Genomic DNA, 17,111 nt, shown 5'->3' on the forward strand with positions numbered 1-17,111 from the left:
CACTAAAATAGATGTGGGTACTTCTAGCGTGTAAAGACCAGGAAATTTAAAAGGATTAAAATAATTTAGAAAAAAATAATAAATAAAATAACAAATAAATAAATAAAAGGAATGGCGTGGGAATAATAATAATAATAATAATAATAATAATAATTAAAGAAATTAAATTAAATTAAGATAAATTAAATAATTAAATAATTAGTTATTAAATTAAATATTTTTACATTGAATAAAAAAAAACTAATTAGAATGAAAAATATATAAGTAAGTTATTATAATATATATATATATATATATATATATATATATATAAAGTATCTGACAGAAGATAAAAGAAGATAGAAGAAAGAAGAAGATGAAGAAGTCAGAGCTGCGTCCAGAGCCCCCCTCCCTCTGAAATTTTTTTTTCATTTTCCTGTGCTCCGTCTCCGTTTCTCTCCTTTTCTCTCAATTACTCGGCGAGTTTACGACGGATCGGGAAACAGAAGGTGCCGTTGGAATCCTGGTTCCGCTGCCGACATTTCTACTAGAGCAGATTTTTCATGGGAATGGCTTAGGTACTGCTCCTGGGAAAAGGTAATTTTTCTCCATTTTCATAATTTTGCCCGTTAATATGTGGTTAAATCGACGAACGGACACCACCACGGGATCCTAGTCGTCCTCATCGTCATTTTGACGTAGGTAATTTTTCAATTGGAATTTTCTAGGCCCTACTCCAAATCGAGAGTGGGAATTGAGAATTTGGCTAAATTTAAGGATATTATTATTTATTTAGGAATTATGGTCATAAGAAATATTTAATTATATTTTATTTAAGAATAATTTATTGGAATTAGGAATTTAATTTCAGGGTCTGGGTGAGCGCCGTAGGTATTTTTCGGAGTCCTTGTTGGCGTAATTCAAGAAACCAGGTAAGGGAAAAAATATATATTAAATCAGAATTTTTATTGAATTTAATGAAAAAATAAATTGTATTATATGTACGTGTATATGTTTCGGTCTGGGTAAAATGCCAATTGTTTAAATTATATTTCCTCCGAGTTTGGGGTTGTTTATTAGATATGTATATGCGAAAATGAATTGATAAAAGTGGGAAATTTTTTTCAGGATAATAAAGTAAGAAATGAAAGATATTTTCAATATATAAACATTAAATGTTGGTTGGCTTATTTTATAGGCAGTGTATGAATTTTATTGCTAAATTGTGTGACATGAGATTCTGTGCAAATATATGTTAAATGTATGAGATGCAAGCTAAGTAAGTAAAGCAATGAAAATAAAATATGATATAGACAATGTTGCCTGTGTATGTTAAATGCAACCATGTAAATGTAAGACAACTGAAAGACAGCCATGTTAGCAGATCTAGTACACTTCTGTGCAGACTAACTGATGACAGCTAAAAAGAGCTGTGTTAGCAGATCTAACACATTTCTACGTAAACTAACTGATGATGGCTAAAGACCAGCTGTAGTACGAAGTAATGAAATAAAATGTTATGCAATGAAATGACGATGAAATGACAATGAAATGAAATGACAAAGGTAAATGATGTAAATGGGAAAGAGTCACTTAAAGTGAAACGAAATGCAAAGTTAAGTTATGAACATGAATGAATGTGCACGAATGTATAATGACAGAAAAGAATGATGTATTATGATAATAGAAGTATGTATGTACGTAGAACATGTTACGATTGGGCGAGATGTACCTTTCGCCTAAGGGCTTACTGAGTAAGGCGAGTGCACTAGTAGCTTCAGATGTGGCAGTAGCTGCATAACGCACGAGGGCAGGGGGAACCTACTTGTATGGGTGGGTAGATTTTCCTATCCTTAGGGCCTTTGCCGATAAGCTATTGTTGAACGGTGTGAGTACGAGATTAATCTAACACTTGAGGGCTTACTGAGTCAGGCGAGCGCCCTGGTATGCTTAAATTGTGACCTTCGGGTTGCTAAATGTATCAGAGCAGAGGGGTGCTACTTGTGTGGGCGGGTAATCGCCCCGATCCTCGGGTAATCTCGTGGGTTAAACATTTGCATGTGTTTGATTAGGATCAGGGAATGATTTCAGAAATTATGTTAAGGATTTTCAAATGTTAAATATTATGTTATATATAAACTCATGTTGGCCACACACTGTTTTAATATATGGTTTCTTCCCTTACTGAAATGTGTCTCACCTGAATATGAATTTATCTTTCTTTTTTTTTTTTTTTTTTTTTTTTTCAGGATTTCCTTGAGATCGAGCTTTGAGAGCTCAAGGTTTTTATAGCATTATTGGGAAATAGAAATAGAAAATGGTATATTTCTATGTTAATTTTGGAGAATGTAAATATTTATGTTTTATGCATTTATGTTTTAAGGCTATTGAGTAAGGAATGATTGTGGAAATACTGAATTATTTTGGGAGTTATGTAAATTTATAGAAATGCAGGTGATGGATGATTTAATATGGATTATAGTTAGAATTAGTAAACTCTGGTATTATGTTACATGGAGATTATGATTATGTTTTCTGCTGCGTATGTTAGGTTTAATTATGATTTATTAGGAATATGATCAGGTATAACGCACTGGACCCAGGTTTAAGGGTTCAGGGCGTTTCATAGTGCATCTCCTCCTTTAACTTCCATGAGACTTCCTCCACTACTTGGTTCCTCTAGAGTACTTTCTCCAGTAGAATTTTCTTGGCACGTAATTCTTGCTCTTTTTTTATCTAAGATCTGAACTGGTATTTTTTCATAAGATAAGGTCTTACCAATCCCCAGTGTTTCATAACTTATTATGTGAGATGGATCTGGGATTTATTTCTTCAACATGGACACGCGAAAAACATCGTGGATCTGATAGCGTTGCGAGTAACGCTAACCTATAGGCAACTGGGCCAATTCATTGCAATATCTCAAACGACCCAATATACCTAGGGTTAAGCTTACCCTTCTTCCCAAATATCATTATTCCTTTCATCAACGCAATTTTCAAGAACACATTATCACCTTCATCAAATTCAAGCGCTCGTTGACGGATATCTACATAGCTTTTCTATCGGCTTTGAACTGTTTTAATTCTTTCCTGAATAAGCTTGATTTTATTAGAAGCCTGCTGTACCAACTCTAGCCCCAATATCTTCTTCTCTCCAATTTCATCCCAATATAACGGAGATTGACACCTCCATCTGTACAATGTCTCGTACAGAGCCATCCCGATACTGGCCTAGTAGCTGTTGTTGTAAGCAAACTCCACCAAGGGTATGCACTGGATCCAGCTACCTCCAAAATCTAGTACATAGGCACGCAACATATCCTCTAATATCTGAATAGTCCTCTCAGTCTATCCATCAGTTTGAGGATGAAAGGCTGTGCTAAAAGCCAACTGGGATCCCAAAGCTCTTTGTAAGCTTTTTCAGATATGTGACGTGAAACGTGGATCCCAATTAGAAACGATGGACACAAACACTCCATGCAGTTTGACTATTTCATGTACATACAACTTTGCCAATCTACCTATGGAGTAGTTAACCCTGATGGGAAGAAAATGAGCAGTCTTTGTCAATCTATCAACGACCACTTAGATGGCGTGTTGTCCATGCTATGTTAGCGATAACCTCGACACGAAATCCATAGAAATATGCTCCCACTTCCATTCTGGGATGTGAAGAGGTTGCAGTGGCCCTACCGATTTTTGATGCTCAACTTTCACCTACTGACATGTCAAACACTGCTTTACGTTTCAGCAATTTTTCTCTTCGTATTGCTCCACCAGAAGGATAACCTTAAATTCCTGTACATTTTCGTACTCCCTTGATGTACTATATTGAGGGAACGGTGCACCTATTCCAAAATGGTTCTTTTAATCTCAACATCTGTAGGAACACAGAGTTTGGTATGGAACCTCAAAGCTCAGTCATCTGAAATACTGAACTTTGCTCCCTGCCCACTTTGCACCTTATCCAGAATCTTCATTAACTCCACATCTTTCACCTAAGCAGCTTAAATTCTTTCCTGTAATGTGGGTTGTACAACCAATTTAGCGATAAATGCCTAATAATTACCCTTTACAAGCTCCACCCTGATTCTTTCCAAATCCATTCTATTCTAATGTGCAGTTACTATCGCTGATACAGACAAGTTCCCTGATTTACGACTCAACGCATCAGCTACCACATTTGCCTTTCCTGGGTGATAATTGATGGTGCAATCATAGTTTTTAATTAACTCCAACCATCTCCTCTGCCTCATGTTCAACTCTTTCTGTGTGAAGAAATATTTCAAACTCTTATGATCTGTAAAGATCTCACATTTCCTACCTTACAGATAATGCCTCCAGATCTTTAACACGTACATCACTATAGCCAACTCTAAATCATGCGTCATATTCTTTTCATATTCCTTGAGTTGCCGAGAAGCGTATGCCACCACTTTTTCTTGCTGCATCAATACACACGCAAGTCCTTTCAGGCATGCGTCATTGTAGATCACAAAATCTCCATCCCCTAATGGAATGGTCAAAATTGGTGCGGTGACTAGTCGCTGTTTCAACTCTTGAAAGCTCTCCTCACAATCATCGTTCCATTCAAACTTAGCATTCTTTCTGGTTAGGTGTGTCAGAGGCCCTGATAGTCTAGAAAATCCCTCTACGAACCAATGGTAATATCCCACCAGTCCTAAGAAATTTCTAATCTCCTGAACATTTTTCGGTCTCACCCAATTCACCATTACCTCTATCTTGTTGGGATATATAGAGATTCCATCCTTGGATATTACATGCCTAAGGAATGCAACTTTCTCTAATCAAAATTTACACTTCTTGAATTAGGCATACAACCTCCTTTCTCTGAGCATCTGAAGTAACAGCCTCAAGTGTGTCTCTTGCTCCTCAAAACTCCTCAAATAGACTAGGATATCATCAATGAAAACCACTATGAACTGGTCTAAGTATTGATGGAAAACTCTGCTCATCAGATCCATAAATACAGTAGGAGCATTCGTCAGTATGAATGGCATGACCAAAAACTCATAGTAGCCATACTAGGTTCGGAACGTTGTCTTGGAGATATACTTTGTCTTGACCTTCACTTGATGGTACCCAGAGCATAAATCAATCTTTAAGTAAACTCGTGTACCCTGGAGCTAATCGAAAAAGTCATCTATATGGGGAAAAGGATACTTATTTTTAACTATTACTTTATTTATTTCTCTATAGTCTATACACATCCTTATTGTCCCGTTTTTCTTCTTTACGAACAGAACTGGCGCTCCCCAAGGTGATACACTGGGTCTGATAAATCCTTTATCTAACAAGTCTTGTTACTAATCTTTTAACTCTATCAACTCTGCTGGAGCCATTCTGTAGGGAGCTTTAGAAATTGATGTCATCCTTGGAAGTAAATCAATAGCAAAGTCAATCTCACGGTCCGAAGGTAATCTAGGTAGCTCCTCTAGAAAGACACATGAAAATTCCTTCACCACTAGAATATCGGTAAGCTTCAATTCTTTCTCCGGTACTTCCTTTACACTTGCCATATATCCCTAACATCCATCTAGGTGTAGCCTTCTCGCTTTAATGACTAGCACTAACTGTGGTAAGGAGCGCACGAGTAACCCCACAAATTTAAACTCATGCTCTTTAGGAGATCTAAATATCACCTCTCTCTGATGACAGTCAATGCTGGCATAACTAGCAGCTTACCAGTCCATTCCTAAAATTATAACAAATCCATGCATGTTTAACACTATTAAGTTAGCTGATAACATTCTTCCCTAAATATATACTAGATAGCCTTTAAGCACCCTTTGACAACTCACTACTGATCCTTTCGGTGTAATTACTGATAACTCGGTGTCTAATAGCTGAGTTTCTACCCCACATAATTTAGCGTACTCCATAGACATGAACGAGTGTGTGACCCTTGAATCAAACAGAACAATAGCTTTAATTGAAAGCGTATTAAATGAACCTGTAACCATATCGCCAGTTGCCTCAGTATCTCCTGGTATCAGCGCATAAACCCCGTTGGGGCTATGTTCCTATGCTGGCCTCCTCAGGGCGCCTGATATTTTCTCGGAATGGTCTGGGAGCGGGAGCATTACTTTGCTGTGCATGACAGTCTCGTGCCAAGTGACCTGGTCCACCACACTGGTAGCAGACATTTCTCTCCGCTCGACACTCTCCTATGTGTCTCTTACCGCAATTAGGACAAACAAGATAAGTCTGTTCATCTTGCATCTCATGGCTCCCCGTCTCCTGCCTCTGTCCTCCATTGTATCCACCTCTCCTCCATGGGCCTCAGTTAAAACCCGCTTGAGATCTAGGAGGTGTGGGTCTCTTCCTTTGGCCCTGCACCTCAATACCCTTCTTCCTGCTCACCTCTGCCACAGCGACTCTATCCGTCAACTTAGCGAAATCCTGCACCTTCAAAACTGCTACCTATTCAGAGATTTCTTGCCTCAAACCTCTCTCAAATTTTCTTTCCTTCTTTGCCTCATCAGGAACGATGTACGGGGCAAAGCAGGATAGTTCAATAAATTTTTCTACATACTGTTGGACTGTCCGATGCTCCTGGGTCAAGTTCAAAAATTCCTCCACTTTTGCTTCTCTAGTAGTGGCAGGAAAATATCAATCAAAAAATATCTCTTTAAACCGGCTCCAGGTCATGGATACAGGTACCAGTCTCTGCTCCTCCAGAAGTTTCATAGCAGACCACCAATGTTCAGCCTCCTCTGTCAGCCTATAGGTGGCATATAATACTCTCTGCTTATTAGTGCAATGCAGTACAGTTTGTATCTTTTCTATTTCCTGCGCCCAATTCTCTACCATAATAGGGTCTATACTCTTTGAAAAAGCCGGAGGCTTCATTTTGGTGAACCAATCTATAGTACAACCCTGATCTACTGATGGGCCAACCTACTCCCTAGAGCTCCGTGCAATCTAAGTCATAATCTACTGAGCTACACTGCGTAAAACTGTGTCTGAATCACCGTCGCCCATACTAGACGGCCCTGCACCATCATCACCACTGGCATGAGCACTGCTACCCCTAAGGTCCATCTTGAAAAGAAAATAAACATAGTCTTAGGACCCTGTCTTCATAACATAACTAACATATTTATCTAACTGAAATCTCATATCATCAATTATCCTAACATCCTTATTCTCAATTTAAGATTCAGTCATGCAATTTAGAAACACAACCCAAGAATAGTTTACTATGACTTTCCTAAAATTGTCACCCTAAGAAAAACACAGAAACCACTACGAAAATCTTGCTTCTAGACTACAGAACAAAACCCTAAATTCTCATCTTAACTTTCCAATATTGACTCACTAAAATTCTATTCCATCCATTCCCTATCCTCTTCAAAACCTATTCCTATACTCTGGTATTGTTTCCGCTATGCACTAAAGTCTACAGAACCTACCAACCTAAGCTTTAATACCACAATTGTAATGCCCCAAAAGTTCTGCTATTTTTTTTTCACATAATAATAATAATAATAATAATAATAATAATAATATATCTCTGATACCAAAAACATAATCAAAGTAAGCCCGGACCCAAATGGGTACCGGGGATCAACCTGTTTACACATACATGTCAACTATGCAGCGGAAACCATAATTTATGCAACCTTATATACAATACCAAAATTCTACCATGGCCATATATGCACATATATTTCCCAAAAGGGGTCATAAATAACCTAGGGTCATACTCCCAAATCATTCCATCCTGATCTTAACCCAACTACTTACCCTTCAGTCAGGTAGCACTAACAGCCTCCTCTATCTCGAAGCTCGCCCCACTCGTCTGTTTGGGTTTCCTGAAATATTTGTATTGCTGGGGTGAGACACTTCTTAGTAAGGGAGATAGACTAATATTAGTTTGTGACAACATGAGTATTATTATGTTATAAACATATAATACACATGATAAACTGTATTTGATAAGTAAGGAAAATCTGTACATAGTTCAACTGCATTTGAAAAATCAAGTAAAAATTGTTCTGTATAAATATGAATAAATCATATTTCAACGTAATATACTTGTCATACTATAATTCTGTATACATATAAATCATCTGCTATATCTGTATATTACTAAAATTATACTCTAGATGGATAATTGTATATCATGAATTAACCCCGCATGATTCGGGTTGTACGGCCCGTGGGCTGGACTTAACCATGGTTGGCCTACCAGGTTAAGTTAAACATGACATAATTACGCACAATTGCCCACCCAACCTGGTTCGCCCACCCTACTCTCCGCAACACTTATTGGGTCGGCACACAGTGGGTATCCTGCTCTCCGCAACACTTTGGGGCTAATCGGCCTCTGACCCAACAATTACTAAATATTATGGTTGCACTGTCGGCTAACACTAACCTGGTCCACCCATCCTGCTCTCCACAACACTTCTCGAGTCGGCACACAGGGGTTACACTGTCTGATCTGGCTAGCTAGTTACGGTACTATGCTCTGTAATCGATTTTGGTCCATCAGGGATTCTGATATCATATAGTACATTTCATATAATATATAACTGAAACATATCTTATTTCATATTTCTGCATAAAATCCATCATATCATAATTTTTGGACAAACTGGTATATACATATAAATCTGTTCATGACATCTGGGTCGGCTGAGTAATCACGACATCTATGCTGACTAAAAATCAGGGCATCTGTGCGGGCTAAATAATCACGTCATCTATGCCTGCTAAATATCATAATATACTGAAAAATATAATTTTTGTACTATTTATAGTTTTTCTAAAAATTGTCATTAATTCATGCTTGTACTATGAATTCATAAAGTATTCTGACATGCTATGATTTAATTACAATAAAATTTATATTCATGCCACACAAGTGAGTACTCCTCTGTATTATATCATCTATCTGGAAAAATCATATTTGACTTAAAAATGACATTTAATTTGTTTCTTGGGTTTTCTCAATTCAAACATCAGTATTCCCAAAATTACATTATTTCATACATATAATTTCTGAATCAAATATTGTATAATAAATGTTAAATTTTCTAAAATACCCGAATTAATCTATCCCCTTACCTCTTTCCTGAGAAGCCTGCTGAAAACCCTAAATCCACACCCCACGGCGTTCGAAGTTCAAAACCTTGAAATTACATTTTCTCCGAATTAATCAACTCAACCCCCAGAATATTTCTCATTTAGCATTTTCTAGGCCTCATATACTCCAAAAAATCATTTAAACCCTAAAATAACTCACCCTGATTTTGGAGTGATTCCCAAGGACTCTAAATCAAAAATCCGCTCTAGTCAACTTACAGAGAATAACCCCTAGATCATCGTGGTGGTTCTTGATTGTCAAAATGGGCTAAAACGGAGCCGAAATCAAAGAGAGAAAGGGGAGGAGCCGAACCTAGAGAGAAGAGAGAGGAGTTTCTCACTGAAAAATCTGATTTTTTACATATATATATATATATATATATATATAGACTGCTGGCCACGTGTCTTTGTTGACGAGACATGTGTACTCGTCGATGAACCATAGAAGGGCGTTCGTCGAAGAAGATAATGAGTTCGTTGACAAACCCTTAATGGCCTGAATTCTTTACTCTCGGTATCTCCTCGTCGATGAGACACGTGTACTCGTCGATGAGACCAAGAAGGATGTTCGTTGACGAAACCAATGGGTTCATCGATGAGTCCTTGCTAATGCCCCTTTTTACAATTCCTTTTCCCTTATTTTTATTTCTCTTCCTTTTCTTTTCCTTTATTATTTTCATAAATTAAATTATATTTTTGAGGACTCTACAGTCTAACTTCATAACACACAACTTAACACTACGATAGAACCAAGTGATACACTTGGTCGAGCCAATGTCACACACATACAAAATCGTTGGTTAAGTCTTGCAAGTGTATATTTATTCAAGCAACAATATTACATGGGCAACACCTCCTAACCTTTTTTCTTATTCAAAGAAGAGGATTTACACTCTATGTGTAGGAACACACAACTCGTCTATCACTTGTGCCCTATGCTATATATACACTCTATTTGTAGGAACAGACAACTCATCTGTCACTTGTGCCCCAAGCTGCCTACACGTTAAATTGATATATAGTTGACACCCTCAATTGCCCAAGGTATGCTGTTGACAACCCCAACTGCCTAGGTTGTGTTAGACGTAACTAGCAATTGCCAACAAGATTAAAGCAAATTATACTTACAAGTAAATGACTAAAAACATGCTCAAATGTCAATCCATGAATTTACGCACTTACCAAGCTTGTCTATCAATCATATAAAGATAATCTATCAAGTAACCGCCCTATTTGGTCAACATGTCAATATTGAAAGCAATTGACATTAACACTATAAACTCCCACAAGTCAACACTTGTGGTTAGCATGATTTCCCCTTAACCGTGACTTATTCTACATCCCAACAATTGCAAATGTTACTAAAGCACTTGACATAACCAAGTTAACATCCAATCATGTTACCAAAAACCAACTATCGTAAGCAACCTTGTTAAGGATCATGATCCCAACCATGTCAAGTAGGCAACTTCACATCTATGTGCTACTACCTACAATTATTAAGACAATCTATGAAAAGACATCTTAAGCTACTACCTTGGCAAATAGTTTGCCCATGTCGTGTGCCTTGATGATGTCAAGCTACTTAAGAGTCTAATATATATACATGTATTCTTACATGTTCCATTCCTCCAATGGCCTACAAATTACCAATGGATATTGAAAAATGGGTAATCAATGATGAAGTTTTGAGAAGTAGGAACAAAGATTCTTATTGCTATCAATGGAGAAATCTTCCACACTTTTCACTTTATTGTATCAGCATATATACACGTTTACAAACTCGATTCTAGGCAAGAGAACTAAAATCAAACCTCTCATTTACAGTACATAATATTTGATATTTATTAACATAATGTTAGCCTATAAATCAGTACTTGTGATTGAGAGCTTGATTTGAGGAGTCTTTTCTTATATGCCCCTGCAAGATGGAGTAGCCATCGGCTAAGCCAATCTTGATTTTTAGAGTCTTCATGTGTTGTCGGGCTAATGGCTTGGTCATTTAGTCTGCTAGCTGATCTTGAGTGTTGACATGTTGAACATTGAGAATTTTGTTTTGAACCATATCACAAACAAAATGTAGATCAATTTGTATGCGTTTCATCTGAGAGTGCTGAATAGGATTGAAACGAAGATGTGCCAAACCCAGATTTTCGCATAACAATATTGGTGTATGTTTTATTGATAGCCCGAGTTCTTTGAATAATGATAGCAGCCACACGGTTTCATAGGCAACATTGGCAAGAGATCTATACTCAGCCTCAGTTGATGATCTTGCAACAGCTTTCTATTTTTTTGAACTCCATGAAATGGGGTTAGAACCAAGGAAACTTATGTATGCTGATGTGGATGTACGATCATCAAAGTTGCCTGTCCAATTAGCTTCGGAATATGTGGTAATAGCAAAGCTCGAATTTTTTTTAATATGAATGCCGTGGAAAATGGTTTGTTTCAAGTATCGGAGAAGTCGCTTTGCTGCGGCCCAGTGAGTTATGGTGGGTTTATGCATAAATTGTGACAATTTATTTACTGAGAAACAAATGTCTGGGCGTGTGAGGGATAAATACTGAAAGCCTCCAATAACACTTCAAAATTTGGTACTATCAAATGATGTTGTTCCATCTACCAGCTTTAGAGCCATGCTTGTAGACATCAGGGTAGATACTTCCTTTGCACCCATCATATTTGTTTTTGAAAGAAGGTCCCGAATGTATTTGTGTTGGGATAGGAAAAGATTGGATGTTGTTGGAATGACTTCCATGCCCAAGAAGAAATGAAGTTGGCCCATGTATTTTATGGAGAATTGAATTCCAAGTTGTTTAATGATATGAGATAAAAAAATCGAATCGCTGCCAGTGATGACCAAATCATCCACATATACCAATAAATAGCACAAAACAAAGTTTTGTTGGTAGATAAACAAGGATGAGTCTGCCTTTGAATTTTGAAATCCAAGACTCACGATAGCCATTTTCAGTGTCGAGTACCAGGCTCCAGGAGCCTGTTTTAGGCCATAAATTGCCTTATTTAACCTGCAAACATAATTAGGTGTCCATGCATCTTGGAATCCCGGGGGTTGGACCATATAAACTTTTTTCAGTTAATTGGTCATGCAAAAAGGCATTGGTAACATCAAGTTGTCTTAAGGGCCATCCCTGCATTACAACAATTGTTAGAACAGTTCAAATTGTTGCAGGCTTCACAACAGGGCTAAAGGTTTCCTTGTAATCCAACCCAGGACGTTGATTGTAGCCTTTGGCAACAAGTCGTGCGTTAAAATGATATATAGACCCATTAAGTTTTCGCTTGACCCAAAATATCCATTTGCACCCTACGGGTTGACAATTAGGTAGGGGAGGGACCAGTTCCCATGTGCCATGGTGCATAAGGGCAGTGAGTTCTTCTAACATGGTTGTTCTCTAGTGTGGTTCAAGAAGAGCTTGTCCCACACAAGTTGGTTTAATGGTGCTGGGAATGGGATGTTTGGTTGTGGAATTTAGTTGTTTGGGTTTATGGATGTTAATCATCGACCGAGTGGTCATGCAGTGGGTTCACATAGGTTGTTGTGCAAACGAGTCACAAGTAGTTGGTATGTGACCAAGATTCAAATCAGTGGGTTCATGCAAATGTAAGGATGATGTTGCAATGTCATGTGATGCAAGGGAGTTAGGGCATGAGAAAATAGAGTTAAGATGCTGGGAATGAAGAGAAGAAGTGAGAGAGGCGGTACTTGGGGGTGATGCAAAGGTGTTCGCTTCTGCCAAAGTCACTGGTGGAGGCTGCTGAATGAATGGAGGAGCGCTAGGAAGGGGTGAAGCACTTGCAGAGGACAACGATGATGCTGGTTTTTCAGAGAGACCATTTCGGGTTTCATCAAATAGAACATGCCTGGAGTGATACATTTTGTTGGTAGATGGATCAAGACACTTATAGGCATTTTGGGTTAAAGAATAGCCTACGAAGAGACAGGGAACTACTTTGGGCTACATTTTGTTGGTGTTATACGAATGAGTGAGTGGAAAGCATAAACAACCAAATTTTTTTAGCTTCAAATAGTTTGGTGGTTGTTTTAATAATGCTTCAAATGGAGATATGTTTTGAAGGAGAGGGGTTGGTTGACGATTAATAAGGTATGCCACAGTGGAAAAGGCATAGGGCCAATATGTCAAGGGTAGAGAAGCATCATGTAATAGAGTAAGGCCCGTTTCCAATAAGTGATGGTGATGACACTCAGAAACACCATTTTGTTGTGGTGTATGAGGAGTGGTTGTGAAGTGGCTTATTCCATGAATGGAGAAATATTTTTTTAAAGCTGTAAACTCACCACCGTTATCTGAATATATGGTTAAATTGGGGAAATATTGTGCTAACACTAGATTTCGTTTCCATGGGGTAAAACCAAATATATTTTGTGAAATGAGCAACCAAAATGAGATAATAACGGGATCCATCAATGCCAATAGTATTGGAGTGTTCCCAAACATCAGTATATATTAAGTCAAAAGGGGCATGACTTTGAAGACTATTTTGCCGAAATGGGAGCTTGTGAGCGTTATTAATGGAATAAGAAGTACAGAGATGAGAGACAACTTTTTCTTTTTTTATTGGAAGAGAAAAAGAGTTGGCACGGTGTTGGATAATTTTATTAGATGGATGTCCAAGACATTTGTCCTACCCTTCAAAAGAGGTCCGTTCATGTACGTTTGCAACCATAAGTGGAGAAGGCTTCACCATTGACTCCGAAAGAGTGTAAACACCATTTTCACACACACCTTTGAGTAAAACTGCCCTTATGGTCTGATCCTTGACAAGAAAAAAAAAAAAGGGATGAAATTCAACAAAAACATGATTGTGAGTGGTAAAACGATGAACAGAGATAAGATTTTTTCGAATATTAGGGACACAAAGGGTACAATTTAAATGAAAAGAGCGTGTGGGTGAGTGAAGAACCAATGAACCAATGTGAGAGACATGCAAACCTGAACAATCACCGATGACAACCTCATCAGTGCCATCGTATTCAGTATAGACAAATAAATTAGCCGAATCAAAAGTAATATTGTGGGAGGCTACGGAGTCTATAAGCCACTTTGTGTTTGGGGCTGGTACAGTGGAGGCACAGTTAGCCGCTGCCGTAGGAAATTGGAAACGAGCACAATATTTAGCAGTATGGCCTAACTGTTCACATAGTTGGCATTTGGGTGTGTAACGCCGCTGGCCATTGGAACTAGGCTTCCTATTGTTTCGTGGGCCGCTAGTTTTTTGGTATTAGGCGTGAGAGTTGTGGTTCTATAGGGCTCCATTTCTATGGTCAGAACCATTTGGTTTTGAGAAATCCGTGGAAGAGTCACCTCTAGAAGAGGAACCAGAGCTAGATCGCCGAGTAGAGTAGTTTGCGGAGGTGACCAGCTGCTAGGATGTGGCTTTGAGGCGACGGAGGTACACATCGTGACCTACAAGAAGGTTGTCACTCCCCGAACCCGGCAATGGGCCCCAAGGTGTGATGTAGTAACCTAACCTGTCCCTATATCATACAAAACACACATGATACTATAATGAATAAGGATCCAACCCTATGGCGTTTCCGTACACCCTATACGCATTCACATACACAACATATACGCAGCGGAAAAGTTCATTCCATACATACATCGTACCATACCAGAGCTTATACAAATAGAGTCTAAGCTCCATATCTCAAAACATAACCCAGGGTGCCAACAATACCCTTACAGTTCAAGTACTTACACAAGTACTCTACGCAGTAAATCAACCACCACGCTCCCAACACTAGGATGCTAGTTCCGGTTACTCGAAGGACCTGAAAACATATACGTATGATACGGGTGAGTCATATCTTAGTAAGGTAGATTAAGGTTATATCGGTGTGTGACATATGAGTGTTATCATGACATAAAACATAACACAGTTCAATTCCAGTATTTCCACAATTCAGTTCTAGTATAGTTCTCAACACACATATGATCAATTAACCCAGTGTCGTCACACTCTTCGGTACAAAGCTGGCCCGCGCATTACACAGAGTCCCCGACACATGGCGTAGCCCCAAGCTCCCATGACATCATACTGGTACATCTGGTGGATCCACACCCTTCAGTGATCAGCCGGTAAAAGGTGATATTTTATGCCCTCGGATATAAAGTCGGACACTCTTGTCACTGGACGGTTGTATTTTACACTATCGGATATAGAGGTAGACACTCTTCACAACCTGGAACAATTCGGAACACACGTTCCTATATCTTAATTCAGCATATCACAACTCAATACATATTCATATAACGGTTTATTCCACACTTATTTGGTAATCACAAAATCATGATTTTCAGAATATAGTTTAAAACAAGTCAAGGCACGACCATCTCCATAACACAATATACTCAACAATATATCCACGGTTTTCCAACGAAACTAGAGATGCAACCCGATGCCTCCTTTTTCCCAAAACTGTAACGTGAAAACCCCATAATTTTTACCCATTAGATTTCCCCAAATAACTACCCAAAACATACACAGGATCGTGAACCATAATTCTACCGAATCCGATTTAAAAAATAACTGATATAAATAGAATCCCCTTACCTTTCCTTGAAAATCCAAACACAAACTCTACGACTCCTAAACAGCGAACTGAGTTCCCAAAACCTATAAATCATAGTACGATAATTACTTACAATCTTACTCTCTACAAATCTATCGAAACGGAAATGAAAATCGAGCCTTACCTCAATTTTTGGGTCAAAACCCGAAGACCTCAAAATGAATATCCGTTCCACATAACACGTAAAGATTCCTTTCCTGATCCTCACAGTAACGTTGGATCGCCGATTCTAACGACAAACGACAAAGAAATCAAGAAAGAGAGAGTGGAGCTTCGACTTCTAGAGAGAGGGAAAGAGAATTTTGTTAACTTAGCCAAGAAGCAAAGGAAATGGATATTTATAGAGCCTTTAACCCGGCTAACCTCGTCAATGAGGCGGCGTCTTCGTGGATGAGCCAGCAAAGGAAATTCGTTGACATCGCGGTGGCCTCGTCGATGAGCTTGAGATTTTAGGATTTCCCAAAATCTCTCGGCTTCTCCTCGTTGACAAACCTCTACATTTTGTCGCCGAACAATAGAAGGGTCTTCGTCGATGAAAACACTGGCTTCGTCAATGAAGCCTGCTCAAATTACTATTTTACCCTTTTCTTATATTTTTATTCCATATCTCATGGGTCGGGTTCTTAAAACCTCTCCTCCTTACAAAAATTTCATCCTCGAAATTTGTAATATCTCATTTACGAACTCATTCACACAACCATAGGTCGATCTTCGAAAAGACTTGCGTCCCCTGTAACTAGTCAAAAAGATCATCAATACGAAGCAACAAGTAACGGTTCTTCACAGTCACCTTGTTGATATCACGATAATCAATACACATGTGCATCGACCCGTCCTTCTTCTTCACGAACAAAACTGGAGCTCCCCAGGGCGAAACACTAGGTCGGATAAACCCCTTGTCCAGTAATTCTTGCAACTACTCCTTCAACTCCTGAAGTTCTGCTGGAGCCATTCGGTACGGTGCTTTAGAGATCGATGCCTTTCCAGGAAGCAACTCTATCGCAAACTCCACCTCACGATCCGAAGGTAAATTGGGTAAGTATTCTGGAAACACATCCAGGAACCCGTTAACCACTCGAATATCCTCGAGCTTCAACTCATCCCACAGTAGTTCCTTCACGCAAGCTAGGTACCCCTGACATCCATCCAAAAGTAACCTCCTTGTCTGTATTGCTGATAGAATCTGTGGCGTCGAGCGCACACACGATCCTACGAAATCATACTCCTACTCCCCAGGAGGTCTAAACACTACTACCTTTCCACGACAGTCGATCATAGCATAACTGGAGGATAACCAATTCATCCCTAGTATGACGTCAAAACTAGACATATCGTACACCACAAGATTCGCTGGTAGCAGCCTTCCCTGAATTTCCACCGGGAAGCCTCCTAAC

The sequence above is a fragment of the Malania oleifera genome, chromosome 7 (assembly GCF_029873635.1).
Source record: "Malania oleifera isolate guangnan ecotype guangnan chromosome 7, ASM2987363v1, whole genome shotgun sequence".
In the NCBI taxonomy this organism is placed as follows: Eukaryota; Viridiplantae; Streptophyta; class Magnoliopsida; order Santalales; family Ximeniaceae; genus Malania; species Malania oleifera.